Consider the following 15,060-nt stretch of genomic DNA (forward strand, 5'->3'; position numbering starts at 1 on the left):
TTGAGAGAGCCTGAGGAGACAGTGAGCTGGGATGCTGGTAGGCTGCTGGGACTTGGTCTCTGTTCCCTGCCTCCCTCCCATTCCTCACCATCTGAGGCTGATGAGGCGTAGCCAGCTTCCTTGGCAATGTTTTTGTTTTTGGTTTTTTTTTTCTGGCTGCATAAGAATTGTCTGGGGTTCTTTTAAAAACTCAAGACTGCTCAGGTCCACTCTAAATCTAAATCAGTGAATGTCTGAAGTCCACTGAGTTTAGGTGTATGCAATTTAATCCTTTGCTGAGTTTGAGTGTATGCAGTTTAATCCTTGCAATGATATTGTGGCAGAGCTACATTATATGACTTCAGGGGGCTCAAAATGAGTAAGTGGTCTGAGAAAATGGCAAAGCCAAGGCCTAGCACTAAGATAATTAGCTCCCAGGCCCCTGCTTTTTCTGTTACACCAGTGCTGTCTCAACAACAAGACCGGCTCTCCTCAAAGCCAACTGTAAATGTTTTCAAATCATGGCATGTTCTGGCCTTGTTTTGTATGAACACATTAGTAGCCCCTGGGGAATATTTCAAAGCAAAGTCTTCTTTTCAGCATGCATAGTTGGGCACTTGTCATTTAAGTTTCAAGAGAGAGGAGCGGGTATATATATCAAGTATTCCCTGGCTTCTGTTAAAATTACCTTGGGTTTTGGAAGATTTTGTTCATGTTTTAAACCTTTTGTTCCTGAGGTGCTATTCTGGATGGTCAGGTGATGAGCAGTTTTCAAAAGAAAGAATGATACATTTCAGGTTGTCTGCTTAATGATGTTCAAAAGAAGCCGGTGTAGGTGATTGGAGTGTGAACCCATGGGCAGGGTATGTTTTAATTTCCATTTAAAGTGGGGCACAAGCCTGTGGGGAGCCAGCCTGACCTCATTTAACTGGCAAAAGGTAGATATGTGCATAGCTAATAAGAAAGCATTTTATATTTGCAAAAGGCTTTATGCTTTGAAAGTTCTTTGACACATTTTATTATACTTTTGATTCCTCTAATAGTCCCAAGAGGAGGTCAGTATTATTATAACCTCTTTGGCTATATGGAAAATGAGATGTTAAAAAAATGTAGCAGTGTGCCCTATGTCACCTATAATCCCACAATCACATTGGCACAATTACAGTTCTAGAGATCATGTCTGATGCTGTTTCTGTTACAGTAAAAGCAACCACGAGACAGGGTACACTCTCCCCTTTTAAATTAAAGTGAGATCACTATATTACTAGGTATCACTTCTGACTGTGTGGATTCATTGATCAATCAGGCAAAAAACTTCATTCCTTTGGACTCTAAAATCCTCTTTTGAAAAATGAGGATGACAAAGGAGCCCTAAGTCTCCTTGATATCTTAAAATTGTATTTTTCTTCTAGTGGTTTACTTTCCGTGGAACATTACATGCTTCCTTTACCCCACTTCCAGGGAAGGTCAAGTGTATTTTAGCCTGCTTCCCAGGATTGGATTGGATATTTTGGATTTCGTAAGCATGTCTAAAAACCCTTAAAACTGCTTTTTGTTACCCCAAGAATTGAAGTGGGGGAGGTAGGGAATCAACTCAACTAATGAGGTCCATCTTTTCCCTTAATGTGCATAAAGTATAGCTATGCTATGATGTCATTAAAAATTCTTTCAGAGCTATTTGTTAGAGATACTTGTAGAAAAAAATAGAAAGATGGAAGGAAGACAGAAGAAAAACCCAGCCTGTTCTGGCAGAAGGCTGTTCTGATAATTCTAAAATGCAAAACATAGGTGTTGGAAAAGAAAAGGCATCAGCAGGCTGAAGAAGCAGAGAGCATTAGTTAAGAGGCCTTTAGAATCCATAATGCCAGCCTCCTCATTTTATAGGTATGGACCTTATGCTTGAGAGAGGTACATACCTTACCCAAAGTCATATGGCAGGCAATGGCAACGCCCGGCTGGAAAGAAGAGTGCCAATTTTTGAATGTCTATTTTGTCAGGGGCTTTAAAAATCCCCCAATTTCTATGAGTTCATGTCCTTTGTAGGGACATGGATGAAGTTGGAAATCATCATTCTCAGCAAACTATCACAAGGACAAAAAACCAAACACCGCATGTTCTCACTCATAGGTGGGAATTGAACAATGAGGACACATGGACACAGGAAGGGGAACATCACACACCGGGGCCTGTTGTGGGGTGGGGGGAGGGGGGAGGGATAGCTTTAGGAGATATACCTAATGTAAATGACAAGTTAATGGGTGCAGCACACCAACATGGCACATGTATACATATGTAACAAACCTGCACATTGTGCACATGTACCCTAAAACTTAAAGTATAATAATAATAATAAAAAAAACCTCCCGATTTCATGGGTTGAAGTATGTTTCTCTCAGTTTCCCATTTTCCCAGTCTCAATTCATATGTTGACATCCTTACCCCAGTACCTTGGAATATGACTTTATTTGGAGATAGTCTTCATGAGGTTAAGAGTTAAGTCAAGTTAAAAAGAGGTCATTGGGTGGACTCTAATCCAATGTGACTGGTGTCCTTATAAAATGGGGAGATTTAGCTACCCATGAGCTTACAGAAACAACACCATGTGGGCCGGGCGCAGTGGCTCACGTCTGTAATCCCAGCACTTTGAGAGGCCGAGGCGGATGGATCACGAGGTCAGGAGTTCAAGACCAGCCTGGCCAACATGGTGAAACCCCATCTCTACCAAAAATACAAAAATTAGCTGGACATGGTGGCACGCATCTGTAGTCCCAGCTACTTGGGTGGCTGAGGCAGGAGAATCACTTGAACCTGGGAGGTGGAGGTTGCAGTGAGCTGAGATTGCACCACTGCACTCCAGCCTGGGCGACAGAGTAAGACTCCATCACACACACAGAAAAAAGAACACCATGTGAACATGAAGATGGACATTTACAAACCAAAGAGAAAGACCTGGAACAGAGCCTCCTCGAACAGCCCACAGGAATAACCAACCTGTCCACACCTGGATCTCAGACTTTCAGCCTCCAGAACTGGGAGACAATAAATCTGTTGTTTAAGTCACCCAGTTTGTGGTACCTTGTTATGGCGGCTCTAGGAGATGGTTACCCCCAACAACTTCTTTGGTGGGTATTGTTTTTCTTGTAATATTTAATAGTTGAGGAGGCCGAAAAGTTGTTAAGCAGGGGAGTTACGTTAGATTTCAAAGTCCATGCAGCTTTTGCCATGTGATGTGGCTCTGCTGGGAGGAAGAGCTATGAGTTAAATAGGCCTTTACTCTCCTCCTTTACCCTACATTATTTAGGTGTGAAACTGTCATGGAAGGCCTCAGTGCATTTAGTGACCACCCAGCTTTATAGTTGAATCATGAAGTTGTTTTTTTTTTTTTTTTTTTCCCTCAAGAGAGGGTTTTTCCTCAAGTGTTTTCAACTGTGAGAATTGGTAGGCCACAGGTCTAGCTGGATAAGCTCTTAGCTTTAGCAGTTGGAGATTTTAAACTCTTCAGTATATCAAGTGGTTTGTTTCACTTTAAACCCAAACATCTACAGCTGCAAGTAGAAATAGTATAACCAGTCAAATGTCAGGTCACAGTTATGCAGAAATTAAGATGCAGTGTTTCTTTTCAACACCAGGAAGCCCACTGTGAACGGGGCTAAAATGTGAGGTTAGGAAGCCCACTGGAGTGATTGCTATTAAGCAGTCTTAAAAGCTACTTAGGTTGAGAAGATGTGTGGTTGTTTCATTTTTTTAAACAGTTCCAAAAAAATGGTTTCTCTCAGTGTTGGCCTGTAAACTCTAATAGTTTGTTTTCCAAATCAAGGTAACTGTTTTGTAGAAAAATTATGTTTTATAGAATCATGTTTTGTAGAAAAAGCATATTTAAGTACTTTTTTTTTGTCTTGAAAAATCTCGAAACTTCAGCTTCCTTAGCTATGAAATGTGGTAAGACCTGCCTCATGAGATTTTTGTGGGTGTGAAATGAAGTGTGTGTTAGGAATTTTGGGAAAGTAGAAAGTCATACACCAAAGTAAATAGTAGTTTCAATTAGACTATCAGTTTACCCAGGTAAACGTTAAAATAGCCTTAGAATCCATTCATTCAGAAGTGAAAGCCAAGGCTCCCTTCTCCTATTTTTGAAGACCAGAGTGAGTATATTTGTGTATGGCATACGACAATACTTTGGGGAAAAACGTAAGTGAATTCAAGGTCTTGATATTATTAACTGACATGTTCCTCCTCTCACTCTTGATAAATGGCTTACAGCTACATCTAAAGGTTTTCACTCTATTTGTTCTTGTATTTCTGGCTCTACTGAGTCAGGCATGGTTTGCACTGGCCACGGTCCAAGGTTTGAGTTTTTAAAAAAGTGAAGAAGACAAGCAGCTGTGTTGTACCCACAGCACCAAACCCAGTCACATAACACAACCTCACTGTTCCCTCTTATAGCCATCTGGGTGGGTTTATGGCAATCAGGGGCAAAGAAAAGGAAAAAGGTATATGCAGTTCCGGGAGATTTGCTGGGAGGAGGTGGCAGAAGGTGCACGCAGAAGTGGGGAGTGTGGGATTGGAGCGCAAGGGGGCCATGTAGAAGCGTGCCTCTGGAGACTTCCTTGGTTTGAATTCCAGCAGTTTCCCATCTCTGCCAACGTTTTCTCATTTATAAAATGGGAATGATGAAAGTCTGGTGATGAAACAAGTTATATATGTAGGCCAGCACATGGCAGCACTCGATGCTGGCCATTATTACTCTCTTATTTTGATGATCTGTTTGTGTGTCTTCTTCCCCTGTTAGACTGGGAGCTCCTTGAGGATGTCTTGTTCATCTTTCTGTCTGCTAAAATGAATATTGTTGAAGGAATGAACCAAAAGGACTACAGGAGTCTTGTTTACCTTCAACGTCTCTCTTAGCCTCATCTATCATTATTCTTGAGGATAACATGAAAGCAAGTTGGAGGGGTTTGGTTACCCAGGAGTTGGCAGGGATGGGGTGAGAAATCTCTCCATTTTTTTTGAAACCGTTTGGTTCCGGATGTAGACAAGACATACGAATACTATAGCTCACTGATAGCCCCTCAGTGTCGACAGCAGCAATTTTAAAAGTTAAGGGTCAAAAGAGGCATTGGAGGTTTGTTGTTACTTAGAATGTGCAAGCAAGCGTCTGCCTAGAACAAAGTGGCTGAATATAAAATTTGCCTCGAATGAGCAGCATCAAGGATAAGGTCATTTCTTTACTGATATTGAGCGGCTCATTTGTTATCACAGTCCTCTGCTGTCCTGTCTCTGCTTTTCTTTCTGGCTTTGCAGGGCCTTGCCTGCCTTTCCCTCCTGTCTTTGCTCTCCTCTGATGTCAGCGTTGTTTGTGTAGAGGCCAATCCCCATCCTAAGAGAGCGGGTGACTCAAGGGAAGAACCGCATGTCCTTACATTTCCCACCTTTCACCGCCTCCTCATCCCACATTGATCAAGACAAAAGTAAGCACTCAATAAATGTTGGCCGGATTTCTTCCTGCCTCTCTCTCTTTTCCCCAAAGCCAAACAGGCCAAACTTGGCTACATATAGCTTTGAGGCTCATACAATTGAACACATTTTCTAGGGTCACAACTGAACAACTAGATCAGCTCACATGCTATTAGGAATAGTAAGTAGCAGGTAATTCACTGGGTTTAACACCCAGAATGGATTTCACTTTTCCCAGCTCTCAGTTTTGAAGCCTTACTGATGTGTAGCAGGAAACATAGCACTATTATTGTAAATCCAGTAGAATACAGGGTCCTGCAGGTCCTGTATAGTGGCCTTATCACTGTGAACACCAGCATAGTCATGGGGAAGTTGGCCTGGGTAGCAGAGGGTTTTGGCCTGTTTATGGGGGCAGTCTCCTCTTCTGCTGTCACTGTTAGATCACATGTTGGGGTCCCTTGTGAAGCCCATGTTCTGTGGATTCCATATCTGCCCCTTATTTTAGTCATACTGGATTTGTGAAAATGGTTTTTTAGAGGGTAATAGTCTGGCTGTCCTTTAGAAATTATATATTTTAAGTGAATGGTTGCGAGAGACTTGGAGTTTTCTAGAAGATTTACTTCAATTAAATTGTGTGTGGGGTATGTGTGTTAGGGGTGTGTGTCAGGGAGGTCCCAGGAAAGCTTTAGAACCAGCTGGGCCATTTCAATGTTCAGAATGAAAACAGAAAAGAAAAGTTTACCTTTGTATCCTGGAAGGGGTAGGTGGGAAACATGCATTCCATACTTTTGGAGTTTATTTTGGCAGCAGGACATAGCCTATTTCTTTGGCACACTGTGTCTAGTGGATTACATCATGGGCATTTGTTTATTCTGCCTTGTGGAAAAGATCTCTCAAAGGCAGAGCTCTGTCCAAACAGAATCTAGTCAGCTGTGTGAATTCTTGCACAAACCAGGGGACTATGGATAGTCACTTTATATGATCCATGTATGAGTGAATGCAACATTGATGAACAGTGTAGCACCATGTAAGGCAGCAATCAGTTTCTAACTGTAGATGAGGGAATATTTATTATGAGATGGAAAAAGAATTCATAAACCAGCATTTCCCCATGTGAGTTCCATGGAAGACTAGTCCCTAAATATGATCCACAAAACGATGGTTGAGTGGAGCTCTGTGGTTTAATATGTTTGGGAAACTCTGTGAACCATATACTCCTTAGAAATTCATGATGTGGATTAACTTGTTAATGACTCTGAGAAGTCCTCCAGTAAAAATACCAGAGTTTGTTTAGCCCATTGTTTCCCAAACATATTTTAGTTTGGACCACTTTTTTGTGCATAATACCAATGAATATCCTGGATAGTGGTGTTGTAACATGCTTGGAAATCTCTGTAATAAAGCGCAAGCCTTTGGACTAGTGGGGAGGGAATTGTTTTAAACTGTACTCATTCTGGAAAAGTTATTTTCTTCCCATCGGAACCTAGAGAAACCTACACAGTGCCCTGTACTCAGTAATGCACAGAAGGTGTTATTTTCTAGTAGGCACTTTTGCAGAATGAGTGTTAGGGAAGAAATGCATCTCAGTATCTCTGCAATGGTTCTGAATCTGTGTGGAAGTAAATAGAACAAGAACTATTAATAGCTAGATTTGCTGAATGATAGTACAGGCTGAACACTGAGTTGCTGCATAAGTAGAAGACGAGGTTTCTCTCTATTTGTTTGTAAGTATTTGTTACCCATTGGCTTCTAGCATCATGCTACACTTCAAGGATATAACTCTGAAAAAGACATAGCCCCTACTTTCAAGGACTAGTGAGGAAGACCTAAAAGTACACAGGCCATGACACTTCAGTGTGAAGCATGCTATGATCAGGGAAGATCAGGGAGGACCCACCAGGGAGAAACACCCAATCAAGCCTTGTTGGATAACAGCAAAGTTTGTTAAAAGGAGGTGACAGCCAAGCAGAGGTGTGAAGGGTGGAGAGTGGGGATTGGGAAGAATGTCCTGGGCAGAGTAACAGCCTGGGCAAAGGCTGGGAGGAGAGCAAGTGTGGCACGTTTGGAGGACTTAGAGATGAGTTGGCTGGAACACCATGTCTTAGGTGTGGGAGTGGCTGGAGAGGGGAGATGCTGAACAGGGGTTGCTAGATTGTGAAGAGCCCTGCCTACCATGCTGAAGGGTGTCTTTTCTCTCCTTGATAAGCATAAGGAACTGGTACAAAAAGGTGAGGAGCCTGGATTAGTGGATGAGCAGTCTGCTCAGGGACAGAAACTGGATTAGTGGATGACCTGGGATCAGATAATAAGAGAAAAAGTTCTGGGGAGAAGTATCCTCCCAAAGCTGCCAGTCTATGCATTCCACCAACACACCACTGAGAAGAAATCGGCAATTAGGCCAGAAGCACACAGGAGTCGCACGTTTGTATGACTGGTGGTTTCCTTGAGTGGGTAGTATGTACACCTCTTTAGTGTCCATATTATTCGTTAGCCAACTGCATGTTATTTATTACAGAGTTTGCATTAATGTACTCTCAGCTACTCCTTGTTTATTCTCATTTATTCTACAAGTATTTATTGTGCTTTTGGCAGTGCCAGGTGCTAAAGATATAATACGTGACACAATAGTTACAGTCTGCCCTACAGTCTGGAGTGGGAGACTGACATTATTCAACAATCATACTAATAAACGTAAAATTACAACTTTGATAAGGGCCATTAGGGAAAGTACATGGTGTTATGTGATCATAGTCTTGAGGGGCAGGAAAAGCCTCCCTGAGAAGGTGGGCTTTAGGCCGACAGCAGAAGAATGAACAGGAGTTAACTAAGTAGGCTGAGGGCAGGGGACAGTGAATAGCACCTGCAGGAAATGAGGGCCTGGTTCATTTAAGGAACTGAAAGGAGCTGGTGTGACTGGAGCCCATGGAGCAATAGGGAGTGGAGCAATAGGGATTGGGGAATTAAAAGATTCTAGACTCTACAGAGCCTTACAGATGTGTTGAATTTGCTTTTGTTCCAAGAGTGGGAAAACCAGTGGAGAGTTTTAAATAAGAGGTTATATCTCCAGATTTGTGCTTTGAAAAGATTATGCTGGTCACATCATGGAGAGTATATCGGACGGAGCCAGAGTGGGTGTGTAGACCTGGCTGCTGTGGGACTGTGGGTGGTGCCTTGGACTAGGGTGGTAGCAGTGGAGGTGGGGAGAAAATAATTCAAAAACCACTTAGGAAGTAAGCTTTACGGATATGTGATGCATTGTGTATGGAGCAGGGAGAGAGAAGTAGGTCTCCTAGACTGTGTGCAACCTAGGTAGAGACTACTGGCTCAGATTTTAGGGGAAGGATAATGCAATGAGTGTTGGTCATATGACTATGAAGCTGGGAGGAGGGTTATGGACTGAGATATAAGTTGGCAGAATTGGCATTTAGGGAGTGATTGATGCTATGGTGTGAGGAGTCTTAGGGAGACAGTAAAGACTGAGGAGAAATTGAGCTAAGGAAAGCCTGGAGGTGGTCCAGGCAGAGGAAGATGTGCCTTTAGAGAAGCAGCACAGAGACCAGCCAGAGAAGTTAGGAGAGAAAGTAGCAACATGAGATATGAAAGGCAAAGGGAGAAATTATTCCAAGAGGAAAGTTGTGGTCATTAGTGGTTGCTATGAAAACATCAAATAAGATGGGCAATGAAAAAATGAAAATTGGATTTAGTAACATGGAACTGATCACTGGCCTTCATGAGAATTGTTTTGTTAGAGAAAAGGAAGAGCCTGAATGGAATGCCTTTTATAGAGTTGGTAGCAGGGACTCACTCCTTCATGTAATGTAATGCAGAGGCAAGTAAACTGAGTGGGTTCAGCACCTGTGTGTATTCACAAGCCTGATGCTCAGAGTGAGAGAGGTAAACAGTTTTTTATAGAATGGTGTGGAAATAGCTTTTTCCTGTGGGCTACATGTTATAGACTTACACACATAATTAATATACTAACACACATACATACACTAACACACACGCATACACTAATACACACACTCTGAATGTACTGTATTTTAAGTACCCTGAGGGTAAGGTCATGTCTATCTTGTGTCTATTTGATTTTTGTAAATAGAGAGTAATCAATAAACAGTTGTTAAATCAGTATGCTTAAAAGTTTTTTAAAGTACATTAAAAATTGAGACTGCTTCACCAGTTTTTTTTTCTGTTGATGGAGCAAAATAAAAGAATTATATGACCTTATGTTAAAAAAATGTCTACTTGATAGTCATCCAATGGCGAGCCTGAAAAAGAAATAGAAATGGTCATTTTTTTTTCCCAGAAGGCTGTAGCTGACTAGCTTTGGTAGATATCGAATGCCATCAAAATTCTGCTAAGGTGGAAATCCGAGAATGTAATTTATCCTTTGCTTATCCTCTTGGGCAATGAGAATAAGCATTTGTCTCAAACTTATATTATCCCCACTTTATTGAACCACTTTGCAAAAAACTGAAGCATGATTTATGGTAATGTTTCATAACAGCTGGTATTAATAAAATGGGTAAAGGTTTTGCAGGCTTTTCAGGATGAGGCTCTAAATTTTTAGAGGAAAAGGATATTATGAATTACAATTTACAAAGTAGCTTGGTTCAATTCAGAGCTTTCAGGTTGCTTATATTTCAACCAGTTGGTAAGGAACATTGTGTAAAAAAAATGTTGACTACTTCTTGCTTATTTAAAGGCCATTTTAATCTTATGTGGCCATTGATAGGTTGCTTTGTAGGTTGCTGTGGAATTTAAAAAGAAAGATCTATAGAGTCTCATTCTATAGGGCAGTAATTCTCACACTGTGGTCCTGGAACCAGCAGCAGCAACGTCACCTGGGAACTTGGTAGGATGTAAATTTTTCTGTGGCCCTGCCCTGAGATGCAGAATCAGAAGCTCTAGGGTTAGGGCCCAGTAATCTTGTTTGAACAAGCCCTGCAGGTGGTGCTGATACACATTCAAGTTTGAGTACCCCTGCTCTTAGGGTAGCATTATCTTGGAGTGTGTATATGTATGCATGTATGTGCTCACACTGGAATATTACACTCCCAAATAAACATCAAAAAGTCTTGAATGTAGAACAAAATAATACTTCACCTACTCTGTAAATGTATGCCCAGCTCACTTCTGGCTCTGCACAGCTTCAGGGGCCTGGGCTTTCCCTAAACAGCTGGTCTGAACTGTCCCTTAAATTTGTTGGTAGCGTTAATGATTCAGTCTTTGCTACACTAGCTGTGAAGCTTTGAAGGTCACTTATTTTAAGACACCAGTTAAAGAACAATTACCACAAGCTAGGTACTGTGCTAAGAACTTTGCTTTCAATATCTTTTTAACCCTCAAAACAACTGTATGAGTAGGTATTTTAATCTTCATATCACATGAGGAAACTGTAGCTCAGAGAGGCTTAAAGAATTACTTAAGGTCACTCAGATGATAAATAGCAAAGACAGGATTTAAACCCGTGTTTTTACCTATTATATGCTACCTATGGTTGCTGGTCACCATTAGCAAATAGGCTTTCCCATTGGCTGTTCCTGTCACCTATGTCCTGGAAGCCTGGAGCGCCAGGTTTCTTTCCCCAACAATGGTTTACTTGGAGTTTGGATTTGACAATTCCATATGCTCAGGTAAAGAAGCATTAGCAGGATACAAAAAGGTGTTTTTGAGAATTCTGAAGAATCAAAAAAGGATGAACATGAGGAACATATTATTGGAAAGTGGAGGAAAGGGAATCCTTGTTATATAGCAGCAAAAACTTAGATTATCCTACAGCTTTGGGGAAAGCAGATTTTGTAAGCGATAAAACTGTACATAGCTGAGTAGCTTTGGGAGCAAAATGTTGAAAATGTAGATTGGTTTCCTTCCTCTCTGCTTCTTTCCTCCCCTGCTCCATCTGTTCTTGTCTTAGTCTGCTCAGGCTGCTATAATAGAATACCATAGACCTAGTGAGGAATAAACAATAGAAATTTATTTCTAACGATTATGGAGGCTGTGAAGTCTAAGATCAAGGTGCTGGTAAGTTTGGGGTCTGGTGAGGGCCTGCTTTCTGGTTTTTGCTTTAAACTCACCTGGGAGAAGGGGCAAGGGAGCTCTCCAGAACCTCTTTTATAAGGGTACTAATCCTACTCATGAAGGCTCTACCCACATTCTGTAATCACCTCGCCAAAGCCCCACCTCCAAATACAATCACTTTGGAGGTTAGGATTTCAACACATGAATTTGGTGGGGCGGAGACACAATATTTAGTCTATGGCACTTCTCCTCTCCTCCCCTCCCCTCTTCTTTATCCCCTGCCCTTACTCACTACTCCGGATTTGGACATATATTTCCTTATTTACAAGCAACTTGAAGTTCACAGTATTTTTCAGTCATTTCAGCTTTTACTTTAGATTCAGGGGTGTATTATTCTGTTCTCACTGCTCTGAAGAAATACCTGAGACTAGGTAATTTATAAAGCAAAGAGGTTTAATTGACTCCCAGTTCCACATTGCTAGGGGGAACCTCAGGAAACTTACAATCATGGCAGAAGGCAAAGGAGAAGCAGGCACCTTCTTCACACGGTGGCAGGATGGAATGAGTGCCAGTAGGGGAAATGCCAGACGCTTATAAAACCATCAGATCTCATGAGAAGTCACTCACTATCACAAGAACATCATGGGGCAACTGCCCCATGATCCAATTACCTCCACTTGGTCCCACCCTTGACCTGTGGGGATTTTGAGGATTATAATTCAAAGTGAGATTTGGGTGGGGACATAGAGCCAAACCATATCAAGGGGGCACATGTGCTGGTTTGTTACATGAGTATGTTGCATGATGCTGAGATTTGGGGTATAGATCCCATCACCCAGATAGTGAGCATAGTACCCAATAGGTAGTTTTTCAATCTGTGCTCCCTCTACTTTCCCCCTTCTAGTAGTCTGCAGTATCTGTTCTCATCTTTATGTCCATGTGTATTCAATGTTTAGCTCCCATTTATAAGTGAGAACATGCAGTATTTGGTTTTCTCTTCCTGCATTAGTTAGCTTAGGATAATGGCCTCCGGCTCCATCCATATTGCTGCAAAGCACATGATTTCATTATTTTTATGGCTGTAGTATTCCATGGTATATATATACCACATTTTCTTTATGCAGTCCACCACTGATGGTCACCTAGGTTTGTTTATTCCTTATCTTTCTTTTGTAAATAGCACCATGATGAACATATGAGTGCATTTGTCTTTTTGGTAGAATTATTTATTTACCTTTTGGTATATACCCAGTAATGGGATTGCTGGGTTGATTGGTAGCTCTGAGTTATTTGAGAAATCTCTAAACAGCTTTCCACAGTGGCTGAACTAATTTACATTCCCACTAACAGTGTATAAGCATTCCCTTTTCTTTGTAGCCTTGCCAGCATCTGTTATTTTTTGACTTTTTAATAATAGCCATTCTGACTGGTGTGAGATGATATGTCATTGTAATTTTGATTTGCATTTCTCTAATGATTAGTGAAATGGAACATTTTTTGTTGGGCTGCTTGTATGTCTTCTTTTGAGAAGGCTCATAGTATTTTTTGTACCCCAATTTATGTTGTTGGTTTGTATTATGAGCAATTTTATTCATTCTCCTTGTTCACTTGTGAATATTTTTAGGAGGTGGGGAAATTCATATTTGGGTGGCTGCATTGTCTTATGATGAGATTTCTAATCCTTGATATTCTTGACATTTTTGGCCAGATAATTTCTTTGTTGTGGGGGACTGCCCTGTACATTGTAGGATGTTTAGCAGCACTCCTGGCCCCTACTCACTAGAGGACGGACGGTAATAGCTATTTATCCCTCCACCCCACATCTTGAATCGTGACAACCAAAAATGTCTTTAGAAATTGCTAAATGACTCCTGGGATGTAAAAATCACTCCCTAGTTGAGCACTGCTGTTTTATAGGAATCTTCCCATCTCTTTTTGCTCTACTTCTACACTTTACTTGGGAATTTCCTCAGCTTTATCTTTCATTTCTGTCAGCATGACTTAATATTTGTTGTTGTTCTCATACTGTTTCTTTAAAAAAATTAAAAAAACATCCTTTTCTTCTTCTATAAATGTGATGTTTTTTCTTTCCTTTGAATACTTTATTTATAGTTGTTAGCTTATTGTTTTGATTTTTCCTCTCTTACCTTTGTTTCCGCTAAGTACTTTTATCCCATTGGTTTGTTTTACATTTTGTCTTTGTAAGGAAAATGGATGTGCTTCAATCAAGACTAGGCTGAGGTAAAAATCTGGTGCAGCATGACACAGCGGGATTAGAGCACAGGCACACGATCCCGTGCATTATATAATCACAGTTGTGTAACCATGTCACGGGTGGGCTCATCACCTGGCTCTGACCCACTGTTGTCTATGAGTAATATAACTGCACTGCTAACTCTGTGAGAGGGAGCCAGCTGCTTTGCAGGCAGACAGAGGGGAGCCAGAAAGCGGTGAGTGCTCCAGGGAGTGCAGCTGCAGGCGTGGGGGTGGCAGGAGCTGTGGAGCTTGTGCTGAGAGGGAGTGAGGCTGGAGTGGGCAGCTGAGACAAAGACTGTTGGAGAGAGAGAGAATAAAACCATATCCCACTGCCTATGATCCCTTGAGTGTTCTTTCAACTACCCGTCACTCATCTACCAGCTCCCCTTGGACCCCAGCTTGGGCTGGAACCTGACAGTCTTCACGTTAGATGGATTTTCTAAACTGATCACTATTGGTTAAAATTCATATTTATGAGTGAGACACTACAATACTGATTGGAAACCCTTTGTATGCACGTGGGACATATTTGATGGTCTTCAGTGTAGGGTAACTGGATGGTAATCCCATCATTTCATGGGGGAATCCCTAATGTCAGTGTCTATGTGTCTTTTCTCTTGGATTGATTAGTTCCACCAAAGAGGAAGCCTCTAATTTTCCACTTGTTAGTTGGCATTTTGGGAGAGGCTCAAGGGAAGAGGCCAGGGCAGTAGGATAGGGTAGGACAGGTGAAACCCACACTTTCCTTGTCTGTTCTGTCTTTTTCATAAACGCACTTCCTAAGCTTTTCCAGGTTCCTCTGCTACCAAATCCTTCATGTTTTAATCTCTTCAAATAATAAACATGTAGTTTTCTGCTAGGGCATAGAAGGAGATCAGGGGCTTAGCTGTTTCTTTTAAAGACTTTGAACCAATTCTCCTACTTTCAGTTTTATGCCTTACTATTTTCTTAAAGATACCTGATACCTGCAATTCTTGGGTATTTGCATATTGCTGTTTGATGCCTCCTGTCCCCAAATAGCACTTAGCTTTTTGTGTTTATTTTTTAGGTCAATTGCCTCTTATTGATTTGTTTTCCAGTTCCTAAAACTTGCTGTATTATGGGAGAGAGTTGAGATAAATGCAAATACTCAGAAGTATTTTGTGCAAATAAATTAATATATTCAGTCAATTGTATTCAACTGGAGCTCCAACATGGTCTTTATCTTAGCGTGCTGGCTCTCAAAGTCTTTTCAGACCAGCAGCCTCAGCATTACCTTGAATACAAGGTATTCAAGGTAATACCTTGTTAGAAATACAAATTCTTGGCCAGGCGCGGTGGCTCACGCCTATAATCCCAGCACTTTGG

The sequence above is a fragment of the Gorilla gorilla genome, chromosome 12, assembly GCF_029281585.2.
Source record: "Gorilla gorilla gorilla isolate KB3781 chromosome 12, NHGRI_mGorGor1-v2.1_pri, whole genome shotgun sequence".
Lineage (NCBI taxonomy): Eukaryota > Metazoa > Chordata > Mammalia > Primates > Hominidae > Gorilla > Gorilla gorilla.